Genomic DNA, 6,243 nt, shown 5'->3' on the forward strand with positions numbered 1-6,243 from the left:
CACCCCGAGGGGACCCTGGGGGTGGCATCCCCCAAACTTGCCCCCCGGCTGGGTTTTGGTACCCCGGGTTTGTTTTCTGTGGCCCGCGGAGCGCAGCCCTGGGGTGCTGACGGCCCCGCCGAGGGTCTGACCCGCGCCTGGCCAGGGGTGCACAGCCCACCCGGGAAGCTGTGCCGGTGAAGGGCGCTCAGCCCACCCCGGAGGCTGCCCAGACCTGCGGTGAGGGGCTCCCAGTGGGAATCCCCCCACGCAGGGTGCTCCCTCTGTCCCCTCCCGCAGCTCCCGCGTTGCGTGCAGGTCTGAAGCATCTTTCTCCCACCCGCATCTCACTCCCTGCACAACCTCCTTCCTCCATGGAGAAACCGCCCTGAGTGCCCCAACCTGCCTCTGCTCGGGATGCTGAGGGCTGGGTGAGGCTGGGCGCTGCTTGCTGGGATGGTATCTGGTATTTTCGGCGTTATTTTCCATCCTCCCTCCCCTTCCCTTGGGTTTTGTTTGTACTTCTCGCATTGCCTTTGGGACTGCGGGGAGGTTTTCGCCCGCTGATGGGACCATACAGGGGGACAGTATGCCGTGTGGGATCAGCGCAGCTTTTGGAAACCCGGCCCAGCCTGCGGCAGCTGGCTCGTCTCACAGGGCTATTTGCAAAACAGCAGAGAAACTACTACCCTGCTGAGCTCTTAACGCACCCCAAAGAGGCTCAGTGGGACCAGGGGTGATGCAAATACCAGAGAGAGAGGCAAGGCTGATCCCCACAGGCCCATTTTTCACCCTAAAAGACCATTCCTCCTGGGGAAAAGGCCCTGTGGGGTTTGGCCCGCTGATCCCAGCACCGCTGGACCACAGGGGATATTTCCCACTAGCACCTGTTTTGGCGAGGTTGAGGGGATGAAGACACTGTCAGCATCTGGGATGCTCCACCAACCCATCCAGGAGTGGAAGCATTTCTCCTCCTGATCCCACCTGGAGAGAGAAACACCTGAGCGATGGGAGCTGAGAGCAGCAAGCGAGAAGAGAACAAGAAAACAGAGAAGAAAACCTGTGTGCATGCAAACATCGACCTGTGAGACCCGTTACCCACTGCCACTGCCTAAACTGGGATGCAGTTTCGTAAATCGAGACGGGGAGAGACTAAACACCAGGCAAATGCCCTCCCTTTGCGAGCATCAGCCCTTTGCTACACATCTGCGATGCTTTCGGCATCAGCGTGATGACAGCAGAGGAACTTTTACTGGTAACGTTATCTTTTATTGGCATCCTAAAGTAAAACAGCCTCTCAGTGTTTTCTCTCGTATTCCTCTTCACCATCGTGGGTTTTTTTCTGCCAGATGCAAGTTTGGAGCCCCGCAGGTCGGTGGCAGCGGGTTTATTATCAATGCAAATGGACCCCGGTACCCGAGTGTCTCCCTGCAGGATGCGGCTCTGCACTCCGGCCAGGAAGCCATTATCAGGGTCATCGCGCCAGCCGGTTGGAGAAAAAGCAGCCCCGAGCCTGCAACGAAGCTGCTGACACCCTCTCTGCCAAGCAGGGCTTGCCGTGGTCCGGGGGGCCGCGCTGGCAGAGCTGGCACAGGGGTGCTTTAGGCAGCCCCAGGCTGTGCTCAGCAGACTGCGACCTTGACGAAACCTTCTCCCCTTCCCCAGGCAGCCGCAGCAGGAGGAGACTTCTGTTCCCGAGGCTGGCAGAGCCGGAGAAGCTCGGGGCAGGGTTTTATTCTTTGCAGAGGGGGATTCAACCCCTTCCTGCCCTCACCCACCACCCCCGTCCCACAGATCTCCCTGCCGAGGAGGGTGGCTGGGGGCAGCCCCATGTCCGGGGCCCTGGGCACGTTTCTGCTCCAGGAGCAGCCCCTCTGTTAGCCGCTGCCTGCATCCCTTGCAGGGCTGGCACATCCCTTCGTGCTGGCACCAAGAACCAGAGCCGTCCCCACCTCCCTCTCCAGCCAAGGGGGCTGCTCAGCCCCTGCCTGGCCCCAGCCCCAAACTGGCCCTGAGGGCACCCAGCGCATCCTCTTGGGAGGATGAGTACAAATATCTGTGCAACACATTGCTCTCATGGCACCCAAAAATTAAGAGGCAGAAATCCCACAAGCCAGGCAAGAGCGAGGAAACACCAACAGGGTGGCGAGGGCTCATCCCCATCCTCATCTTCATCCTCCCCCGGAGCGGTGCAGCAGCCTCCCATAGAAAACCTTCCACACAACTTCTGAGGTCTTGAAAGCTTGTTCACCTCCTTTCATTAGACTAACAAATAAAGTGTAACGCGAAACATCTGTTAACAACAGCCCTTAATGTTCTCAAGATGATAAAGCAGGAGGGTAATTTTAGCCAGCAGGCCTTGACTGATGGCTTTTCAAACAATGAACTTACTTTTGGTGCCGCCTGGGGATGGGAGAGGGAGTCGGGCGCTGGCTCCGGCGGCCGCTTCGGGGCTGAAAACTCAGAAAGAGCCACTTTTGTCGCGGCCGGGCTCGGAGGAAGGGCCACGGCCCCTCTGAGGGGATCCTCCGGCACGGGGCAGGCATGCATTGCCTGTTTGGCTGCAGCCGGTGGGTCTGGGTGATGGGATGGGGAGATGCGGTGGCCCCTTGGCACCCCGTTTGCAGAGCAGCTCCTGGGGCCCCTTCCTCACCCCCGGGGCAGGCGGGACCCTCCGACCTGCGCTGGGGCTGTGCGGTTGCTGAGCAGAGCAGTGATGAAACGAGAGGAGAGGAGAGGCTTCATCCGAGGGGGCAGAGGGGATTAAGATGATGTTACAGCAAATTGGTTTTAATTACGTAAACAAGGGCAGTTGAAAAGGGAGAAGTGAGGCAGGGAGGGGCAGGGACTTGGTAACAGAGTGGAAAAGGGGAAGGGGCTTGCTTTTGGGGTCAAGCGTTGGCTGATTGCCTCAAGCAGCCCCGAGCTGCTCCCGGGGCTCAGGCACCTTCCCCGAGGTAGAGTCTTCCCGGCCAATGTCCTCATGGTGGCCCAGCCCAGGGGCAGTGCTGGTCCTGGCTCACAGGACACATTTCGGCTGAGCTTCTCTGCCTTCCCAAATGCCGCTCGTCCCCACCAGATGGGGGGGCACAGCTCGGGGACACCTCGGCCACTTGGGCTGCACGGACAGGAGGCAGCCCTTTAACACAACGCGGCTGAAAAAGGGTCGGTATTTGCCCATGGGGATCTGCCTTCCCTGGCACATCCATGCACGTATGTGGCTCAGCTGCAATTAAACCCGGCGTCATTAACTCGTGGCCGAACCCCCTGTGCCTGGCTCAGGGCAATACAGACCCCTAGGGCCAGCAGGCTAAGGCCACGGGCACGGGGAGCCAGCCGAGGTCCCCCTGCCCCGTAACCCCAGACCCGTCGGACCCCTCTCTCCAGCACCCATCTGCTTTCCACGGCCCCAAAAGTGCTGGAAATCCCCCAAGTCCCTCTGCTGGGAGGCTTTCTGTGATTTCTGGATGACCGCTCAGGAAGGGATGGGGGTGTTGGGACCCTGACTCAGCCACCGCAGGGGGAAGAGGCTTTGAGAAGTGTCTGATGGACATGGCTGCAGCTCTCCAAGGAGAGGCTCTCGTGCTTTTTGTCCCCTGAAGGAGGGGACAGCAGGGGTCCTGGCTGCTCAGGGTGACACCACGACCTGCTTGCCCCAACCTGGGGGATGAGGTTGGGATGCACTGGGGTGGGACATGACCTGCCTGCGGGCAGCAAGGCTGGGGCGCAGCGTTTACAGCATCTGTGGTCCCTCACTGCTCCCCAGAAGAGTATCCGCTGAGGGTGCCTGGGCAGAGGATCCCTCATCCATGGCATCTTCCCGGCCTTGCAAACCTCCTGCAGGTGGGGACGGACCCTTGCGCGGTAGAGCCAGGAACAGTGGCATCCAAAGCCGGGGGGTAGGCGAGCCATCTCGGTCCTTGTAAGGCCAGCGCAGCTGGACTGGGTGGCACCGGGACAGGAGCCATCCTTGCACAGCCATGACTCTCAGAGACCAGACATCACCTTCACTGTCCCCAGCGCCTGCCTGGGGACATGTCCCTCCCTGGAGGGGCTTTGAGGGCTGCAGACCCTAAGACAAGGGTTTTTTCTCCATGCAGGGACGTTGCCCGCAGGGACGTTGCCCACAGGGCCGCTGGAGCGGGACGGTCCCCAGGGGAGGGGACAGCACAGCTGGGCCTTGTGCCCAAGACCAGCACTTGTCTAGTGCCCGATGCTGGCAGGTCCCCGGTGCAGCATCCATCAGCGTGTATTGAGTAAGCGCCAATTAATCTGGGCGGGAGCTCCCCGCCCTGGCCCGCCTCCCGGCCCTCCACATTTGTTTGCGCTTAGTGCGAGGCTGGCGACAGGCGAGGGATGGATGGGGAGCCTGACGTGTCCCGGCTCGCCCAGACGGTTTCCAGCCGCTTGCAGGGAGCCCAGTGTATCCCAGTCAGGAAAAAAAGGGCTACGGGGAGGGACCCACCCTGCGCTCCCCCGGGCTGCTGCAGGGGACAGGGGACAGCCCCAACCTTCAGCGTGACCCCCTCCAGCCAGGCTTCCCATCCCTAACTGGGGACTCCCCCCCACCATGGCTCTCACCCTGTGTCACTGCCACGGGACCCGCTGTCCTGCACGTGGGCTGCCCGTCCCACGGACGGGGGGAAACTGGATCCCCAGGTCTTGCCCATCCGAAAACCACGGGGGGGGTGGGAGCGATGCTTTTCCCATGGCATGGGCAGGACGCGAGGTTGAGTTAGGTCACAGCCCTGCCAAAACCAGCCAGAACAGCACAAACCGCTGCCAGGCGCAGACAGGGAGTGAACCTGGGGTGGGGGTCATGGCTGGGAGACCCCAGGTCTAATGGGGCTTCTGGCATGGGGCCCACCCTGGTACCACTGCTCTGTGCTTCCCTGTCCCCTCCAGCCCCGAAGGGTGACACCCGCTCACCGTCCTGCTCCTCTCGCGGTGACACCCGCTCACCATCCTGCTCCTTCCCATGGTGACACCCGCTCACCATTCCGCTGCTCCCGCGGTGACACCCGCTCACCATCCTGCTCCTTCCCATGGTGACACCCGCTCACCATTCCGCTGCTCCCGCGGTGACACCCGCTCACCATCCTGCTCCTTCCCATGGTGACACCCGCTCACCATCCCGCTCCTCCCCATGCGCTGGGAGGATGCTCTGTGCTGTGGGGTGCAGTCAGGCTCTTACTGACTGATGGCACCTGGGCTCCAATTTGGGGGAGATTTGCCCCCAAATGGGCTGAATACCCCCCACCTGGGCTCCAAGCTCCCCCCACCCCAGCTCGGGGGCCTCTGGGTTGGAGCAGGGGATTTTGCAGCTCCCGGGAAGCAGCCCTGCTCACTCGGAGCCCTCCGCAGGGGCGCAGGGAAATACACACCAGCACGTTTTCTGCAGCGTTTGCAGAGCTCTGTGGGGTCCCTGCGCATACTCGCTTCTGCGCTGGGGGAGCCGGTGCCAGAGGGAAAAGAGAAAAAAACCCAAACCCAGGGCCTGGGGAGATGGGCCCCCCCTCGCTGGGGGAGCCCGAGAGCTGGAGCAGCCTTGGCTGGGCGAGGAGGGCAGGAAAATCACTTTTTACCCCACAGTTCTCATTGCTGGGATTTTTCTCCCCTCAGCACTCCCAGCAAGCCAGGTTTTCGGAGGGCACCACCATGGGGGTTGCTCGTTCCCACTCCCCTTTTCAGCAGGGAAAGGGCACAGGAGCATGGGGCAGAGCTGCAAAAGCCACCGCTCGATAGGGTCTGGAGGGGACAGCGGCGAGGGTCCCATGTGCAGTGGGGATGCGGGGCTTTGCCTCACTCCCTTGGGAACCCCAGCAGCAGCTCCAAGTGCCCTGTGGCACAGCCATGCCCAGCCCAGGAGGGTGCCGGGGCACGGGGACACCTTGCCCATCCCCCCCCGGGCTGTTATGTCTAGCTCGACCAGGAACAGCTCAGTGCAAGACTATTTCCCCTCTCCTTTTGGGCTGTTATTTCAGGGAACGGGGCTGATTCACAGGAAAAATATGAAATTTCGACTCCGCGCAGCCAAGATGGGCGAATTTCAACGAATCAGCATTTTAAGAGAGCCTGGGCGTGTGTCTGTAGCTGGGAGGCTGATGAAATGATTTGGGGCTTTGAGGCTGCCTCGTTAGAAACCCTTCTTCTCTCCCAGGGAGCGGGGCCGATCAGCCCTTCTCCTGGGGCTGATCTCCTCCGGCCACAGGGAATTATCCCCCCAGAGCTGTAAAATCACTGAGCCGAAGGGATGAGGTTTGA

The sequence above is a fragment of the Aptenodytes forsteri genome, unplaced genomic scaffold, assembly GCF_000699145.1.
Source record: "Aptenodytes forsteri isolate BGI_AS27 unplaced genomic scaffold, ASM69914v1 Scaffold136, whole genome shotgun sequence".
In the NCBI taxonomy this organism is placed as follows: Eukaryota; Metazoa; Chordata; class Aves; order Sphenisciformes; family Spheniscidae; genus Aptenodytes; species Aptenodytes forsteri.